This window comes from Saccopteryx leptura, chromosome 9 (genome assembly GCF_036850995.1).
Source record: "Saccopteryx leptura isolate mSacLep1 chromosome 9, mSacLep1_pri_phased_curated, whole genome shotgun sequence".
Taxonomy (NCBI): Eukaryota; Metazoa; Chordata; class Mammalia; order Chiroptera; family Emballonuridae; genus Saccopteryx; species Saccopteryx leptura.
The window spans coordinates 45,141,341-45,160,648 of record NC_089511.1 but is presented as its reverse complement, the minus strand read 5'-3'; the positions used below and the strand labels follow the sequence as shown (position 1 = coordinate 45,160,648).

Genomic DNA, 19,308 nt, shown 5'->3' with positions numbered 1-19,308 from the left:
GGTGAGCGCCCGGACGGGTAAGGCTGCGCTTGTCCCCCAGGCGCCCCACCCCGCAGCTGCGGAGCCCCCAGGGCACGGACATCGGCCCCCACGCCGGCCCTGACGGATCCCGCGGTACCCAGGTGTGCTGGCACCGGCGCCTGCCACCCGGGGATCCCCTTCCCGTGGCTGCGGCTTCACCTTCCTCTCAGCTCCGCCTTCCTCGCTCCGCAAGCTAAGCCCACTGATTCCTCCCCAGAGCTCCCACCCCGCCACGCGCGGGCAAACACAAAATCAGAATCCGGGACTGACAGCGCTGCTTCTGAGCTGTGCGCCCTAGGCCGGTTACTCGACCTCGCTGGGCCTCGGATTCTTTACCTGTAAAATGAAGGTGATAATGGTACGTACGCTATGGGCTGTTGTGAGGATTAAACCAGTTGTCACATGAAATTTCATGCTGAGAATGCAGCCTGGCCCAGAGTAAGGGCTGGATAAGAATCAGCTGTTATTTTTACTATTAATGCATGAACTCCAGAAATGCCCTAGGGTCTAGGAGGAAGTAAATGAGAATTTGTTCATCTTTGTGAGCTATTGGAAGGTTGTGAGTGGCTTGCCACAAAGTATGGTTGGGGATTCCTGGAGCAGCAGGAAAAGTCTGAATTACAGTTATACAAGTATTTTTTAAACATGTGATAAGTAATATATGTCCTTTTTTTTTTTGAGCTTATATATTTGAGTTTATTCTTCATTTAACATTTAAAACACTCGTATAAGTGAAGCATGTGCTTCTTTCTTTTCCATTTTACTTTTAATTACAGTTTATAATCTCTATTACTTTGTATTAGTTTCAAGTGTACAGCATAGTGTGTGCTTTTTTTCTTAATGCATTAAATTCAAGATTTAGTGTCAGGTCTCAAAATTATGGTAATTTAGAAGTTTAGATGTTTGAGAGTCCTGTAGTGAGTATAATGGGATTTGAAAACATCTGTGTCTCCTTCTCTTCACAAAGCCAGAGGCTGCTAATAGTCTTGTGGTCTATCCGCCACCCCTGCCCAGCATATCTCTTCCCCCCACACTTCCCCACCCCATGACAGAAAGACATACTGAATTTCAACTACATCATTACAGCAGCAGTTCTTAAACTGCTTTCGTGGGTTTACAGCGAAAGAGAATTTATGAGTAAAGCAGAGGGACAGAGAGGAGGCTGTTCCACAGGCAAGCAGCCCAACTTCACCCTCCTAAAAATTATTGAGGACCCCATAGACTTTTGTATGTATGGGTTCTAATATTAACATTGACCAAATTAACTATGTCATACACCTGAAACTAATATATTATTGTATGTCAACAATAATTTAAATTTAAAAGTAAAAATTATTCAAGAAAACTGAGACCTGGCTGGGTAGTCCAATTGGTTAGAACATTGTTCCAATACAAGTAAGGTTGTAGATTTAATCCCAGCCGGGGAACATAGCAAACTGATATTTCTCTCTCTCTCTCTTTCCAAGGTTACTAAATAAATTAAAAATTCTTTTTAAAAAGGAAAGAAAAGAAAAACTAAGAAGTTTTAAAACACATGCATATATTTCATTAGGCAGCAGAGCGATGATGTCATCACCAGTCTGATAGGCTTTGGCGTGAAAAGGGCAAAAACATCATCTTAGTATATTATGAAATAGTTTTGACTTCATTATGCCCCTGAAAAAGGTTTTGGGGACTCACAAGGGTTCCCAAAATAAATTTTAAGGACTGCTGAGTTAAAAGATAGTAAAAGCGCCCTGGCCGGTTGGCTCAGTGGTAGAGCGTTGGCCTGGCGTGCTGAAGTCCCGGGTTCAATTCCCGGCCAGGGCACACAGGAGAGGCACCCATCTGCTTCTCCACTCCTCCTCCTCTCCTTCCTCTCTGTCTCTCTCTTCCCCTCCCGCAGCCAAGGCTCCATTGGAGCAAAGTTGGCCCGGGCACTGAGGATGGCTCTGTGGCCTCTGCCTCAGGCACTAGAATGGCTCTGGTTGCAGCAGAGCAACGCCCCAGATGGGCAGAGCGTTGCCCCCTGGTGGGCATGCCGGGTGGATCCCGGTCGGGCGCATGAGGGAATCTGTCTGACTGCCTCCTCGTTTCCAGCTTCAGAAAAATACAAAAAAAAAGCAAAAAAAGCAAAGAGGTCGTTGTCTTTCCCATCCAAGTTCACACAACCCCTGAACTCTGTGCACCACTCAGGTTAAAAGGCCTCACTGGAGCTGTGGTAGATGAGGGTCCAAAGCTCACTTATGGCCCCTCCTCTACTTTCAGGATGCCCATACAAGTATTTCTAGTTTCTCTTTTTAGATACCTTGTGCTTTGAGGAATAGACTTTCACTTCCCTATCTTTTATTCCACTCTTTAGAGTGAAGCCTCTCATGGTGCCGAACAGAGCATGTACTTTGGGACTAAAAAGCCTGGTTTAGACCTAGCTTGAGCATACCTCACTATGCCTCAGTGTCCCCATCTTTCCAATGCAGATAATAATAGTAACTACCACCTGACCAGGCAGTGGCGCAGTGGATAGAGCATTGACCTGAGACGCTGAGGACCCAGGTTCGAAACCCCAAGGTCGCTGGCTTGAGCAAGGGGTCACTCACTCTGCTGTAGGCCCCCGGTCAAGGCACATATGAGAAAGCAATCAATGAACAACTAAGGTGCCACCACTATGAATTGATACTTCTCATCTCTCTCCCTTCCTGTCTGTCTCTAACTAAAAAAAATAAATAAATAAAATAGTAACCGCCTCAAAGTGTTGTTTTGAGGGTTAAATAAGGTAGGAGCTATAAACCTCTTAGAACAGTGCCTAAATAGAGCAAATAGCCCACACATCTCTTCCAATTATGTATTGTACCTAGGATATCCAGTCTGTCCAGTTTGTAAGATAAGGCTATGGTAAACCTACTTTTGAAGTCATTTTTACATTAGTCAAATCTTTTTTATTGTGAAATATGACACATACAGAAAAGTACCTGAAACCTGAATATTCCTCTTAACAAATTATGGTAAATGGAGCACACTCCTGTCCCCACAACCCAGGAGAAGAAACAATCTTACCAGCTTTCCACGGGCCCCTCCTGTCTCCTGCCTCCTCCCGGGCACTGCTTTCTCTCTCCCTCCGAAGGTCCCCACTTGACTGATTTTTACCTGACTCAGGTTTAAGAATGCCCTCCTGTATACAGGGTTTTGACTTTGCCTACTTTCCACATGATGTAAACAGAATTATACAGGATGAACTCTTGTGCCTGGCTTCTTTCACTCAGTATTATGATTGTGAAATTCACCTGGTTTGGGTGTAGAAGTACAATCCATGCCTTCCCACTGCCGAGTAGTATTCCACTGCAGGAGTACACACAATTTGCTTATATTCCGACTGGGATGGAAATTTGAGTTGTTTCCATTTTTTTGTCTTTAGCAAATTATATTGCTCTTTGCATTCTAGAACATATTTTGTTCTAATACATTCACAATATAATGTGAACATATACACATTTCTCTTGGATATGAAGCCAGGAGTAGAATGGCTGGGTCAGAGAGAGAGAGAGAGGAAGAGACAGAGAGAGTGATTAGTAGATACTACCAAAAATCTTTCCAGAGTGGCTGTAGTAATATTTTCTCCTCCCTCCAGCCATGTTGGGGCATTTCCATTGTTCTACAGCCTTGCTGACACTTAGCTGTGTCAGGCGTTTTAATTTTAACAATTCTGGTGGATGTGTAGTGACAACTCATTGTAGTTTTAATCTGCATTTTTCCTGATGAGAATCGAACACCTTTTCATTTGTATGTTAGCCTTTTGGATATCCTTTCTTGTGATGTGCTTGTTCAAGTGTCTTGCCCAATTTTCTATTGGGTCATCTTTTTTTAAAAAACAAAAAGATTTTATTTATTAATTTTAGAGAGAGGAGAGAAAGAGAGGGAAAGGTGAGGGAGGAAGAACTGGAAACATTAACTTGTAGTAGTTGCTTCTTGTACATGTCCTGAACAGGGAAGCCCAGGATTTCAAGCCTGAGAGCTCAGCATTCCAAGTCAAAGCTCCATCCACTGCACCAACACAGGTCAAGCTGGGTCATCCTTTTTTTTTCTTTCTTTCTTTCTTTTTAAATTTTTCCATTGATTTGAGAGAGAGAGAGAGAGAGAGAGAGAGAGAGAGAGAGAGAGAAAGGGGAGAGGAGAGAGAGAGAGAGAGAGAGAGAGAGAGAGAAGTGTCAGCTTGTTGTTCCATTTAGTTGTGCACCCACTGGTTGCTTCTCATATGTGCCCTGACCAAGGATCCAATCTGTGACCTCAGTGTGCTGGGACAATGCTCTATCCACTGAGCCACCTGGTCAGGGTCAGGTTGTTCATTTTTTAAATGGTCTTGTTCATATATTTTGGACATCAGCCATTTCACTTTCTTAATGACATTTTTTAGTGTACAGAAGACCTTAACTTTAGCATAGTTCAATTTCTCAATCTTTTCCTTAAGGTTAGTTACTTTTACATCTTATTTAAGAAATATTTTCATATATCCAAAAACATTATTATCTGGCATTACATTTAAGTTGGCAATCTAGCTAAAGCTGGTTTTTGTGTATGGTGTGAGGTAGGTTTTTAAATTTCATCAAAGGAACACACATGGCTAATAAAATAAAGATAAATTAGTCTACTTTACTTATTTATTTTTTATTGACTTTAGAGAGCAAAAACAAGGGAAAGAGAGAGAGAGAGAGAAACATTGGTTTGTTGTTCCACTCATTTATGCATTCATTGGTTGATTCTTGTATGTGCCCTGACTGGGGATTGAACCCGCAACTTGGCATATTGGAACAGTGCTCTAACTACCTGGCCAGGGTGAGTCTACTTTTTTAAGGAAACCTTTTTTTCATGTATTTTTTATTATGAAAGTATAAGTTTCTTATTACTGAAAAATAAGAAAGTAAAAAGCATCGAAGAAATTAATGATTCAGGGAACTGACAGGCCTAGATTTGAATCCTGGTTCTGCTACTTCTTGGCTGGGGAATTGTGGGCAAGTCCTGCTCTACTCTTAGCCTCAGTGTCTTAATCTCTAAAATGGGTATAGCAGTGCTTACTTCACAAGTTGAAAAGATACAGCATATAAAGCCTGTAGTGCAGGTTGGGGCACAAAGAAAGAGCTTAATTAGTGGTAGCTGCAACTATTAGCTAAGGATTTAATTTAACCACCCAATGACCATTTATCCCTAACCTACCTCTGGTAACAGTGGGTACTTACCCTTGGAGCATTATTTTTTTTTCTTAGACACAAGATCTGGGTTGAATCATGGTCATACCATAGCCCAGTATAATTTTTACTGAATCCTTCTAAACGTTCTTCTACACTGGCTGCACAATATTTCATTGTGTGGCATATTTCACCCATTCTGAGAAGAGAAATGGCATTAAGGGAAAAAGCCAAGGCTTTGGAGCCAGATGGCCCAAGTTCAAACCCAACTCCAACCTTTAGTATCTAAAAGTCTTTTGCTTCTCTGTGCCTCGATTTCTTCATATGTAAAATGAAAATAATAAACCACACTGTATATTTGATATATTTTAGAGAGTTGCTATAAGAATTAAAGGGGTGGTGAACACATAGTGCAGTGTCCTGGTGATGTTTTGTGGAATATGTGATCAAAACTATTTTGCCAACCAGTGTCACCCCAATAAATTCAATAAAAAGAAAAAAAGAGCCTGACCAGGCGGTGGCGCAGTGGATAGAGCGTCGGACCAGGATGCAGAGGACCCAGGTTTGAGACCTCTGAGGTTGCCAGCTTGAGCGCGGGCTCATCTGGTTTGAGCCAAAAAAAAAAAAAAAAAAAAAAGCCCACCAGCTTGGACCCAAGGTCGCTGGCTCGAGCAAGGGTTACTCAGTCTGCTGAAGGCCCGCGGTCAAGGCACATATGAGAAAGCAATCGATGAACAACTAAAGTGTTGCAATGTGCAATGAAAAACTAATGATTGATGCTTCTCATCTCTCTCCGTTCCTGTCTGTCTGTCCCTGTCTATCCCTCTCTGTCTCTGTAAAAAAAAAAAAAGAGAATTAGATGAGTGAATGGATGTAATGAACTAAGAACAATGCTAAAAATGGTGCTTAGTATAGACTGAGTCCTCAAAATCTTAATAAAAATATTTCAGGATTTTGAAATTTATCTTAAAAAAAATAAAATGGAGCCTGACCAGGCAGTGGCACAGAGGATAGAGTATAGACCTGGGATACAGAGGACCCAGGTTTGAGGTCCTGAGGTCGCTGGTTTGAATGTAGGGTCATAGACATGACCCTATGGTCGCTGGCTTGAGCCCAAAGGTCACAGGCATGAAGCCCAGGGTTGCTGGCTTTTACCCTGAGTGAGATGAAGCCATGCGAGGGCTCTGGGCAGCGGAGGGACATGATCTGATTCAGGCATTAACAAGGCCCACTGGTTGCATGTGGGGAATGGACTGCATAGGACAGGACAAGATCAGAGAGACCACGGAGGGGCCGCTGAGATTGTCCAGAGGGAGACGATGAGTAGAGACTGGGGAAAGAAGGGAAGTGGGCAGATTCTGGATAGATTTGAAGGTGGAGCTGACAGTATTTCTCTGTAGATAATATCCAAACTGGGGAAAAGTCTCCTAAAAGTGTTCACATCTGGGATTTCAAATCAGACAGACCAGGGTTCTCATCCCAGCTTGGCTACATACCAGCTGTGTGATCTTGGGTAAGTTGCTCAATCTCTTTTAGCCTCAGTTTCCCCATCTATAAAATAGGGTTTATAACTGGGGTGTAATATCAGTGGGATCATTCATGCAAAGCACTTAGTATGGAACCTGGCACACCGGGAGTGGTTTCTACAGAGCAGCTGTTGATAATGAGGATCAGTCCCCAGGAGAGATCTCAAGACCTGTTGGCCCAGGTCACTGTCCCTGAAGTGTATGCCACCTCCTGGAAGGGAGCTGTCCCTCCCTCACTCACCTCCTTTGCTCTCCTACTCCTCCTCTGCTCCTTGTCGAGTCAGGGATCTGAAGGCGGCACAATGAGGTGCTAAGTCTTGTTAGGCCTTGGTTTCCTCATCTGTAAAATGAGCTTTGTGAAGTCTACAGTACAGATAATGAACCATTTTACATCCACGATGCCTGGTGCACACCAAGTTCTCAGGAATCAATAGCTGTTCTGTTTTCACTATGACCATCCACAACATTTTATTATGAAATTTTTCAAACACACAGTAAAACTCAAAGAATTTTATAGGGAGCATACATATATACCTACCACCTGGACCCTACCATTACCATTTTACCACTTTTGCTTTTTCCACACATATGTTCATTCCTTCACCCATCAGTCCATTTTATTTTTTATTTTTATTTTTAGCAAAGTAGAGAGAGAGAAACAGACAGACAGGAAGCATCATCTCATAGTTGCGGCAATTTAGTTGTTCACTGATTGCTTTTTCATATCTGCCTTGACCGGGGTGGGGGCTCCTGCCAAGTCAGTGACCCCTTGCCCAGAGCCCTCGGGTGGCTCTATCTCACTCAGGATAAAAGCCAAAGTCCTCCTCATGGCCCACCTCACACGATCTGTCTCTGTCACCATTCTGCCTTCACCTCCCTCTTCTCCATCCCTTTCCTGTCCTGCTCCAGGCACAGGGGCTTCCGCAATATTTCTTGAAGAGAACAGAAACATACCTACCTCAGGGTACTTGTACTGGCTGTTCCCTCTACCTGGAATATTCTTTCCACCATGCCCACATAGCTTCCTCCCTCCCTCCTTCAGGCTTTATCTAAACGTCACTTTCTCAGTGAGGCTGTTCTTGACTTTCTAATATCAAGTTGCAATGCACCTCCATATACCATTTCCAATCCCCCAAGCCAGAGAGAGGCCTGCAAATTTTTTCTCTGAAGGGCGAGACATTAAATACTTTAAAGGCTTTGTGGGCTATATATGGACTCTGTCACAGCTACTGAACTCTGTGGTTGTAGCACAAAAGTAGCCACAGATAATATGCAACCAATAAGTCTGGCTGTGTTCCAATAAAACTTTACTTATGGCCTGACCTGTGGTGGCGCAGTGGATAAAGCGTCAACCTGGAAACGCTGAGGTTGCCGGTTCAAAACCCTGGGCTTGCCTGGTCAGGGCACATATGGGAGTTGATGCTTCCTGCTCCTCCCCCCTTCTCTCTCTCTCTCTCTCTCTCTCTCTCTCTCTCCCTTCTCTATAATGAATAAATAAAATCTTTAAAAAAAAAACTTTATTTATGGACCCTGAAATGTGAATTTCTTACATCCCATGAAATCTTTTTCTCTTGATTTCCCAAATATTAAAAAAGTGTAAGAATTATTCTTAGTTTGGGAACTGTACAGAAACAAATGATTGCCTCGACTTAACCTGCAGGCTGCAGTTTGCTGACCCCTGTCCGAGGCTCACCCTGCCCAGTATTTTCACATGTCACTCACCTCCTAACAGACTAATATTTACTTATGTATTATGTTTATGGTCTAACTTCCCCACTAGACTGTCAACTTCAGGAAGGCGGGGAGCTTGTCTGTCCAGCACATGCAGGTGCACAATAAAGATTTGTGAAACGATTGAACACACGAATCGGTCCTACTGACTATTGGAAGCATGAAGCCACTCCTAACTTCCATGCCACCTTCCTAACTGGAGGTTACGTGGCCCGTGCCCACACCTGAGGGCCCTGCTGCTTCAGAAGGAACCCAGCTAAGTGCAGGGTCCGAGAATTTGAGATTGGGAGGAAGAGGCGAGCAGAGAAGCGTCTCCTCTCATCCCAGCATTTGAGCTCCATGATTTCATCCTGACTGTGGTGTCACATGTCAGGGGACCTGTGAGCCACCAAAGGTGAGGGGCATGCTCAGGGCACAACTCACGTCCTGGGAGATTCCACCCTGCCTCAGGTGATGGCAGGAAGGAAAGGTGACTCGCCACCTTGGACATGGATGCTTCCTGTGATAGACCCAGGTCAGCCCCCCACCCCAGCACTCAGTCTCCCACCCACCTGAGGCCCCATCCTCATAATCATGGCCACAGCTAGTAGGGCACTCACCATGTGGGTGATTGTGAGGATTCCACACACACCCCTCATACCCCACTTTCTAGAAGAGGAAACTGAGGCTCAGAGAACTGAGTTCACTTACCTGAGATCACACTTAATCAGCAGAAGAGCTAGGATTCATCCCCAGGGCCCTCTGCCTCCAGCTTTAACCATTGGGCTCTACTACCTCCAATTCATCCCATCACATCCTATATTTCAGGCCTCAAGTCCAACACCATCTCTCAATACTGTCTAGCCACCAGATGGGAGTGATGGCTCCATAAGACCCAGGACTGAGGTTGGAACAGAGTAGACCCCCAACAATATGAGCTCTCATCAGTATTTGCCCTACTATTTGTTGTGCTGTTGTTTGGCTACATTTTCTGTTTGAGTCATGTTGAGAAATGGGGGAGGGTTTTGAGTCAATATGTAAAAATTAAAAATGGTGTTATTTAAAATTACTTTTAGAAAACTTTTCATATGTCCTTTATTTATTTACTTTCCATTAATTTGAGAATGAGAGAGAAGAGAAGGGAACAAGATAGAGAAACATCAACTTGTTGTTCCATTTAGTTGTGTCCCCATTGATTGCTTCTTGTATGTGCCCTGACCAGGGATCGAACCTATGACCTCAGCACACTGGAACTATACATTATCTACTGAGCCATCCAGCCAGGGCCCGTTTTTGTTGTTGTTTTAATTAAAAATATATATATATGGGCCCTGGCCAGGTGGCTCAGCAGTAGAGCGTCGGCCTGGCGTGCGGGGCACTTGGGTTCGATTCCCGGCCAGGGCACATAGGAGAAGCGCCCATTTGCTTCTCCATCTCCCCCCCCTCCTTCCTCTCTGTCTCTCTCTTCCCCTCCTGCAGCCAAGGCTCCATTGGAGCAAGGATGGCCCGGGCGCTGGGGATGGCTCCTTGGCCTCTGCCCCAGGTGCTAGAGTGGCTCTGGTCACGGCAGAGCGATGCCCCAGAGGGGCAGAGCATCGCCCCCTGGTGGGCAGAGCGTCGCCCCCTGGTGGGCGTGCCGGGTGGATCCCGGTCGGGCGCATGCGGGAGTCTGTCTGACTGTCTCTCCCGTTTCCAGTTTCAGAAAAATACAAAAAAAAAAAAAAAAAAAATGTATATATATATATATATATGGGCCCTGGCCAGGTGGCTCAGCAGTAGAGCATCAACCCGGAGTGTGGAAGTCCCAGGTTCAATTTCCAGGGAGGTGACCATCTGCTTCTCCCTTCTCCCCCTCCTTCTCTTTCTCTCTTTCTCTGTCTCTTTCTCTCTCTCTCTCTCTCTCTCTCTCTCTTTTCCTCCCACAGCCATGGCTCAATTGATTTGAGCACATCTACCCCTGAGCCCTGAGGATGGCTCTCTGAAGCCTCCACCTCAGGCACTAAAAATAGCTCAGTTGCAAGCAGCCCCAGATGGGCAGAGCATTGGCTTCAGACAGGGGTTGCTGGATGAATCCCAGTTGGGAGGCATGCAGGAGTCTGTCTCTGTATCTCCCCTCCTCTCACTTAAAAAAAAAAGTTCCTGAGCGGTTGGCTCAGTAGATAGAGCATCAGCCCTGTGTGTGGATATCCCAGGTTCAATTCCCAGCCAGGGCACACAAGAGAAACAACGATCTGCTTCTCTTCCTTTCCCTCTCCCCCTTCTCTCCCTCTTTTTGTCTCATAGCAGGTGGCTCAATTAGTTCAAGCATTGGTCCCAAGCACTGAGGATAGCTCAGTTGGTTTCAGCACCAGCCTCAGGTGCTAAAAATAACTTTGTTGATTCAAGCATCAGCCCAAGATAGGGGTTGCCAGTTGGATCCCACTCAGGGCACATGCAAAAGTCTATCTCATTATCTTCCCTTCTCTCACTAAAAAGAAAAAGAAAAAAAAAAGCATTTCTAGAGCTGTCAGCGAGTGTCAGGCACCATTCTTAGTGCTTTACTCATCCTGTGACAAGGCTGTGAGGTGGGGATTTTATTATGCCCATTTCACACATGAGGAAAGTCAAGCATAAAGTTCCTGTCTCTGAGCAAGCCACCACACAAATGGCTTGGGTTTTTTTGTTTGTTTGTTTGTTTTTGTTTTTAGATTTTATTTATTGATTTAACAGAGAGAGGGGTCAGTGAACAAAAAGTACAAACTCATAGTTGCTTCACTTTAGTTGTTTATTGATTGCTTGTTGTATGTGCCTTAACCAGGCAAGCCCCAGGTTTCCAACTGGTGACCTCAGCGTTCCAGGTTGATGTTCTGTCCACTGTGACACTGCAGACCAGGCCACAGATGGCTTGTTTCTCCTCAAATGTTGAAGTTGATCACTAAATGGTGGTTTGGATCAAGCTTATGTTAAGATTAAAATCTGAGAACCAAAACAGAACACCACTGAATATGGTTGGCTTGCATTAGGATCCTTAAAAATACATATTATAGCCTAACCAGGTGGTGGCACAGTGGATAGAGCATCAGACTGGGACACAGAGGACCCAGGCTCTTCACCCCGAGGTCGCAGGCTTGAGTGTGCGCTCATCTGGCTTAAGCATGGGCTCACCAGCTTGAGTGCTGGGTCGCTGGCTTGAGCACAGGATCATAGACATGACCCCATGGTTACTGGCTTGAGCCCAAGGTCAATGGCTTGAAGCCCAAGGTCACTGGCTTGAGCAAGGGGCCATTCGGTCTGCTGCAGCCCCTGGTCAAGGCACATATGAGAAAGCAATCGCTGAACAACTAGGGAGCTGCAATAAATTGATGATTCTCATCTCTCTCCCTTTCTTCCTGTCTGTCCCTATCTGTCCCTCTCTTTTTTTCTGGAGCATTTTCTTAATCCTTTGAGACTATGTTCTGGCAATTGTTGACAGTTTGGCTCAAATAAACTCATAAAAAATCTTACAGGTTTGGACGTTTCTTTTTTTTTCTTTTTGTTCTGGTGACTCTCAAAAGACATGTTGAAGAAGATATCAACTGACTTAGTAAAGAAGACAGATCTACGTGTCATGTAGACTGCCATTTAGAGGAAATCTAAGATCTCAATCTACATAATAGATTCCTGTGTTTCTTCTTCATCGTGGGCTAATCCCATGATCCTCTTAAGAGTGTGTCATCAGAACCTTTGCAGATAGCTCTACAAAATTGTGGCTTATCTATGGCTTTATTGCCAAGTCAACAGCTCATACTATTTCCCAACATTTTAAGACTTTATGAGACCAGCTGACCCCATGATTTATGGTCCTAAAAGAAATCCATTGTTTCCCTCTTTTGTGACTGTCAACCTACACCTTTCAAGAAACGGGAGCGTGGGAGTCATCCAATTTGTAGGTATCCTCCTTCATTCCTTCCATGTCATTCCAGTAAACCACAAACCCTCTTAGATCTGTGATCCTTTTTTTCTATGACATTTTCCCAAAACCTCACCACCCAGCAAACTTCCCTTTGCACCCCATTGGCCAGAACTGGGTCTGGTGCCCTACCTGAACCAATAGGAGTTGGGGTTCACTGATCAGCTTGATCAGAACTGGTCCCTGGAGGCCTCCTCAGCAGACAAGAGGTAGGAGATGTGTGGGGAGACGGCCACCATCTGACATCCACAGCAGGCTCTCGCACACCAGGTACCCACCGAGTGCACAAGTGCCGCGCTCCCCACTGTACCATCTAGCCGGTGGGAGGCCAGGAGGGTTTGCTTTGTCCGTAAGAGGCCCTTGCATTTCAGAGGAGCTTCAGGGAGAAAATAGAAATAAGAACAAGGAAGCTGGCAGGCCTGAATGACAATGGCCGTTTTCCTTGGCCAACAAGGAGACCAGTGTGTATTGGAGCTGATCCTGTTAATGAGAGGTGACCACAGGTGACAGTTTAAGTAGCTGTTTTGTCTCTACATGTTGTGAACTACCAGTGCCCCCTTTACCATGGCAGTAGGATTGATGATGATTTTAAATCCAACATATCAGAGAATCAATTCCAGATCTTCGTTCCTAAAGTTCTGTTCTTCTCTAACCACTTTCAGCACCATTAGCTATCAGTCAGGGTCCAAATATATCCGGGTCCCAAGCCCTGGAACCTATGAATGTTGTTGTACATGTGAAGTGTAGCAGAGTACACCACAGCAAAATATGCCTCTTCGGTGTAAGGATTACTTTGAGTTGACCACTTTGAGAAACTGCAGACAGAGAAGCACTGAGGCCTGGCCTGTGGTGGCGCAGTGGATAAAGCATCCACCTGGAATACTGAGGTCACCGGTTCGAAGCCCTGGGCTTGCCTGATCAAGGCACATATATATGGGAGTTGATGCTTTCTGTTCCTCCCCCTTCTGCCGCCCCCCAAAATGAATAAATTTTAAAAATAATTAAAGAAGAAGCACTGAAACCAGAGTAGAAGTTACCCTTTGTAAGGGACGTTTAGGTTTAAAGGAAATCTCCCTTGGTAAGTGTGTTTACCTTTCTGTTCCAGGAAGAGAAAGAAGACTGTAAATCACCAGAAAATCTCGTCAATGGAGAAGGCACTACTTAAATCTACAAACAACCTTAACCATTGTTTGCTCTGCTTTTCCTGGTAGCCTCTGATAAGTGCCCCCTACATGCCCATTCTTTTGTCTTTAGCTGAAGATGGTATTTAAGGTGGGCCACCTGGGGAGTTACTCAGTTTACCTGGGTATCTCCCTCATGTGAGTGGAATATACATGTTAATAAACTTCTGTTTGTCTCTCTCTGGTTATCAGTCTTTTATTTCAAGGAGGTCTCAGCCAAGAACTCAGAAAGTTAAAGAGAGAACAATTTTCCCCCTACATATGAAAAAAGGGCCTTTGCAGATGTGATGAAGTTAAGGATCTTGAGATGGGGAGAGTATCCTGGGCAATCCCCGTGGGCCCTAACTGCCATCACAAGTGTCCTTATAAATGAGAGGCAGAGGAGGTTCCACACAGAAGAGGAGAAGGCAAGGTGACTTTGGAGGTCGAGATTGAAGTGATATGGCCACAAGCTAAGGAGTGCTGGCAGCGACCAGAAGCTGGAAGAGTCAAGGAATGAAATTTCCCTTAGAGCCTCTTCAAAGAATGCAGCTGTGCTGATCCCTTGTCTCTAGCCCCATGAAGCTGATTTTGGCTAACAGAACAATGAGACAATACATTTCTCTGTGTGTGTGTGTGTGTGTGTGTGTGTGTGTGTGTGTGCGCACATGTGTTTATTTTTTGTTTTGTTTTATTGGTTTCAGAAAGAGAGGAAGAGAGAGAGACAGACACGTCAATCTGTTCCTGTAAGTGCCCTGACTGGGGATTGAACCCACAACTTCTGAGTTTTAGAATGACGCTCTAACCAACCAAGCTGTCTCACCAGGGCTGAATTTCTGTTTTAAGTCACCAGGTTGACCAGCCACCCTGCAGCATTGTCACGGTGGCATGTTGGAATGCCCAGGGAAGTCTGGGAAGGTGGCCTTGCCTAGTAGCTGGATGAGTAAGACATTGAAGGGCAGCTGGTAGGGAAGCTTATAGAAGGCTTCTGGGAAAAACAGAGCAAGGTCAGGAACATAGAAAGTGTAGGTGGAAATATTAAACATGTTAAGGCTGAGAAGGTGGCATCTGAGCAAAAACTCAAAGAAATGGAGAGAGGGAGCAATGAGCATACGTAGGGAAGAGTTTTCTACCAGGAGGAAACAACCAGTGCAAAGGCCCTGAGGTGGAACATGCTCGATGTGGTCATGGAATAACAAAAAGGCCCAACTGGCTGGAACAGGGTAGGCAAGGAGGCAAGTGGGAGGCCATGGGGGCAAAGGGCTGACGAGGGTGGTTCATGTAGGGCCTCAGGGGCCACAGTGAGGACTCTGACCTTTACTCAAAGCAGGATAGCACCCCCCGAGGGCTCTGAACAGAGGAGATTGATCGGATACAGGTGTTCACAGGGGGCCTCTGGGTGTGGGACAGACTGAGGGCAAGGAAGAAGGAGCAGGGAGACTGTCGGAGCTATTTCAACTGTCCAGGCAGGAGATGAGGGTGAACAGGACAAAGGGTGACCACCATGGTGAGGAGAGGGGAAGCAAGTTCCAGATGGATTTATGAAGTTGGAACCAGCAGGGTTTGCTGAGAGGTTGGATGTGGATGAAAGAAAACAGAGTCGAGTACTTGACCTGGGCTGCTGACCGGCATGGGGCACAGTCCACAGTGAGGTCCCGCATGCCGGCACTGCAGGGGCCGTGTTTCCAGGAGTGCCTGAGTCCGGGAGGTATGGACAGGCCCATAGTGGCTGTTTCCCAGTGTTTCAGCAGGAGTGATATCTTCCTTTAAGTGCCTCTCCCATGGCCTTTGCATGGGGCCCTTGCAGGACTGGTAACGCCTAGGACATGTGAGACCGGGGCCAGCTGGGTCTGAGCAATGTAAACAAAATAGCAGGGATGAGTCCACTCAGCTCCCCGATTCCCAGAGGAAGGAAGGGAGGGAAGGAGGGAACCTCAGGAAAGCCTGGCCCAGGACAGAAGGGTTCTGTGAGTGCACACGTGCGCTTGGACTCAAGGCCCACTGATCTCTGCCACCTCCTTAGACGGAGCCCTTGCGCAAGATCTTTTCTGAGTCTCTTTTGTTTCCCCTAAAAGGGGATCAGAATGCCCATTGTTGGGAAGACTGACTGAGATCATTGATGAAACAATGCACAGCACCAGGCCTGGTGCAACACATGCTTTAACTAGTGCTTCACATGGGGTTGGGGCAGGCAGCGATGCCTGGGGGTGAGGAGACACAACGGGTTCACATCCTCGCCCTGCTACGCCTTTGGATTTAACTTTTCTGTGCTTCAGTTTCCCCCAAAATGAGTCCTGATTTTCCCACCCTTTCCCACCTGCTTTTTCCTCATACTTCCCAACTTGTCAATGGCAGCACAATGTCTTTCATTCTTGGACCTGAAAACTTGGAGTTGACCTGTACTTTTGGGTGTTTCTCACATGCCACCGGGAGCTCCTTAGACCAGGAAGTGGGGGACCTACGCTCACATTTGCTCAACATTCTCCAAACCAGGGCTGCTGTGCTATCTTGACAGGTTACCCTGAGTTTAGCCCAGAACCTGTGTGAAGCCCACCCTGTTTCTCCCCTTGAGGGTGTTCAAGGCTCTACCTCTGCCCTCATACCCCCACTTTTGCATGGGGTCCTCTGGAAGTCCTGAGGAGTTCTAAGACTTTTGTCCTAACGGGATCGTCCCAGGACCCTGCAGCTGGACCTCAGTTCCAGATGAGCAGCCTGGCAAGCTGATGGCTCCCGCTGGCTGGCTGCCAAAACAGTGCTGGAGTGCTGATTTTGGACACGTCACCTGGAAACACAGGACAAGTTCAGGGCTCTGGGGCATCAGCTGCCTGCTGCCATCCCTCCAGCTGGAGCCGAGTAGGTGGGTCCAGGCGCCAGCTCCCGCCACCCTGCTGCCTCCAGTCCACAGCGCCCCAGGGTGGCGTGGGGGTAACACAAGTGTCTTTTTCTGCATAGTCTGGCCACCCCTCTCGTGGTTCTAGGCCAAAGGTCAGGTAGTCTGCCTTTCTCCTCCAAGAGCTTTTTTATTTTTTCTTTTAACCACATAAAGGAGGACTAAATTTTATTACTTAAAATATAATAACGTATAGTCTGTAAGATAGTAGAAAAGATATATATTGTTCTCTGCCTTCAGTTCTTGGCACAGGGCTCTTGAAACCCTTGTCATTTCCTAAGGGATAAGAATGCTAGGGGAAACTATTGTTCTAATATTTGGTCTCTGACCCTGTCCTTGACACAGGGCTCCTAACCTTTGTAAAGTCTAAGTCATAAGAGCACTGAGAACAAGTTTTGTTCTAATGAGCTGACCTTAGGTGAGGCCTGGGTGGCTCCGGGATGGGGGCAGGTCATGGGAAGGACCAAACCACGATTTCAAGCTTGGGATTTCCAGACCCTCCTTCCTTCTCCACAGGGAGGAGGGGGCTGGAAATTGAGTTAATATTGATTATGCCACGTGAGGAAGTCTCCATAATACAATACGAGGTTTGGAAAGCGTACAGGTGGGTATATGCCTGTATACCATGAGAGTGACGCTCTCGAGGCCCACTGGGACAAAGCTCCTGCGCTCAGGACACTCTCAGACCCCTCTGTGTCCCTTTATCTGGTGTTCCTCTGTATCCTTTACTGTATCCTTTAATAAGCTGGTGAACATGCTCCCTGAGTACTGTGAGCCACTCTAGTAATATAACAAATCTGGCCTGACCAGGCGGTGGCGCAGTGGATAGAGCGTTGGACTGGGATGCCGAGGACCCAGGTTTGAGACCCCAAGGTCGCCAGCTTGAGCATGAGCTCATCTGGTTTGAGCAAAAGCTCACCAGCTTGGACCCAAGGTTGCTGGCTTGAGCAAGGGGTTACTCGGTCTGCTGAAGGCCTGCAGTCAAGGCACATATGAGAAAGCAATCAATGAACAACTAAGGTGTCGCAATGTGCAATGAAAAACTAATGATTGATGCTTCTCATCTCTCCATTCCTGTCTGTCTCTGTCTATCCCTCTCTCTGAAAAAAAAAAAAAAAAAGAATGAAAACAAATCTGAGGAGGGAGTCGTGGGAACCTCCAGTCTGTAGCCAGTTGGTCAGAAGCCCAGGTGACAGACAAACTGAGCTTCCAACTAGCAGCGCAGAAAGTGTTTACTGTTAGGAGGTGGGGGGGAACAGTCTTGTGGGACTGAACCCTTAACCTGTGGGATCTGATGCTATTTCCACGTAGACAGTGTCAGCAGAGAGCTGCTGCCATGGGGAAACACCGACGCGTTTGGTGGCCAAAAGTATCAAAAGTGAAGTATTCTGTGTAAAAAATAAAGGCAACCAAAAGGAGAGACACAGCAGGGAAATTGGGTTTTCCCTGGTAAGAAGGAAAAATCTGAGTTTGTTTGTTTTTTTTACAAGTCTAAATAAAGCATCATCAAAAATCACCATATGCTGCCTGATCAAAATACAGATCATAAACGCTCAGCATGTACTTCTAATCTAAATGGCCTATTATCTGAGAATTACACTTTCCCCAATTTTCAATGAGGAGGCTAATAATATAGTAAATTTGAATTTACAATAAGGCCATGTCCCTTCAGAGAGTAGTTGTCAACTTTTTTCTCTGCTCTCTGTGACAGTCCCTGTATTTATACCCCAGAAACTATTGTTCATGGCCTGTAACTCTCACTGCCAGGAAGAGACGCCAAATGGTAAAACCTCTGTCCTCCCAGGGCTGTTGAGACCGTGAGTCTACAACCCCGCGGGACCCTCCAGGCGTTGGGCAACAGCACGCTCCCCAGGTCAGCCTTAAGCTGAGCTAGAGGCAGGGAGGAGAGGAGAGATGCCATCTTGCTTCCTTTCTCCTCACTTGGGGTGGTGTGTGGAAGGCCAGGGTGCAGTCAAAGCTGAAAGCTTCTGGCACTGCAGGTATCATGGTCTAAAGAACGTCATATGAGAAGCACCTGGTCAGGAGATGTGTCCACATTTACACTAGGAAATTCTAAACATGACCAGAAAAATTCTCACTCACACTTTCCTACATCCTCTGGTTAAGAATTGCATTTGTGGTCATCATCAACACAGCCCCGTCAAACCATGAGAGTCACTGGAAGCTGGTGTTCACGATGGCATGATGGATGAGACTGTGTTGTGAGTAATGATGTAACCAGAGCTAAATAAATGGCATGAGAGATCAGCAGAAGCAAGAAGAAAATGAGAAATAACAGTATGAGGGCCTCTTTCTCATGACGAGCACTATTGAATTACCCAGAAATGGCACAATTGGCAATGAAGACTATAAAGGGAGAGTACGTGGACACTCCGAATGATAAACAAATGTGTAGCACATCTTCTCCACCCATTATTCTAACTCTTCATTGGAAAAATCACCATATCTCACTTGGGTCCATGAATTTTGTAACACATTTTTCAATCAAATTGTTTTTATAGACAGGGACTCCACACAAAAAAAATCTTTGCCTGTGGCCTCTTGCATCCTCAGTGTGGCTCTGCACCCCACACCCAATTCTCCAGCAAATCCAGCTGGTTTCCCTTACAAATATATCCAGGAGCAGTGCACTTCCTCCTGCTGCAATGTCCCTGCCCTGGTCCAGTCCACCCTCCTCTGCCAATACCTGTATAATGGCAGCTCCTTCTTCCTGTATTCTCTTCCTCCTCCTGTTTCCACATGCAGCAGATGTATGTGAACACCTGAGTCAGATACATCCCTCCTCTGCTCAGAGTTCTTCTGTGACTCCACCTCGCAAAGGAAAAAAGAGAATGTCCCTACCATGGCCCACAAAGACTCCATAGTTGCCCCCATCATTTCTGTAAACACATTTCCT

General features: G+C 45.9%; 1 long non-coding RNA gene across 1 annotated transcript; it reads left to right on the top strand.

Annotated features, from left to right (window-relative positions):
- Positions 1 to 7: 7 nt before the first annotated feature.
- On the top strand, positions 8 to 13,699 carry LOC136380467 (uncharacterized). The gene is made up of 2 exons (XR_010746954.1): positions 8 to 379; positions 13,447 to 13,699. It is a non-coding gene; the product is annotated as an uncharacterized lncRNA (long non-coding RNA).
- Positions 13,700 to 19,308: the final 5,609 nt, after the last annotated feature.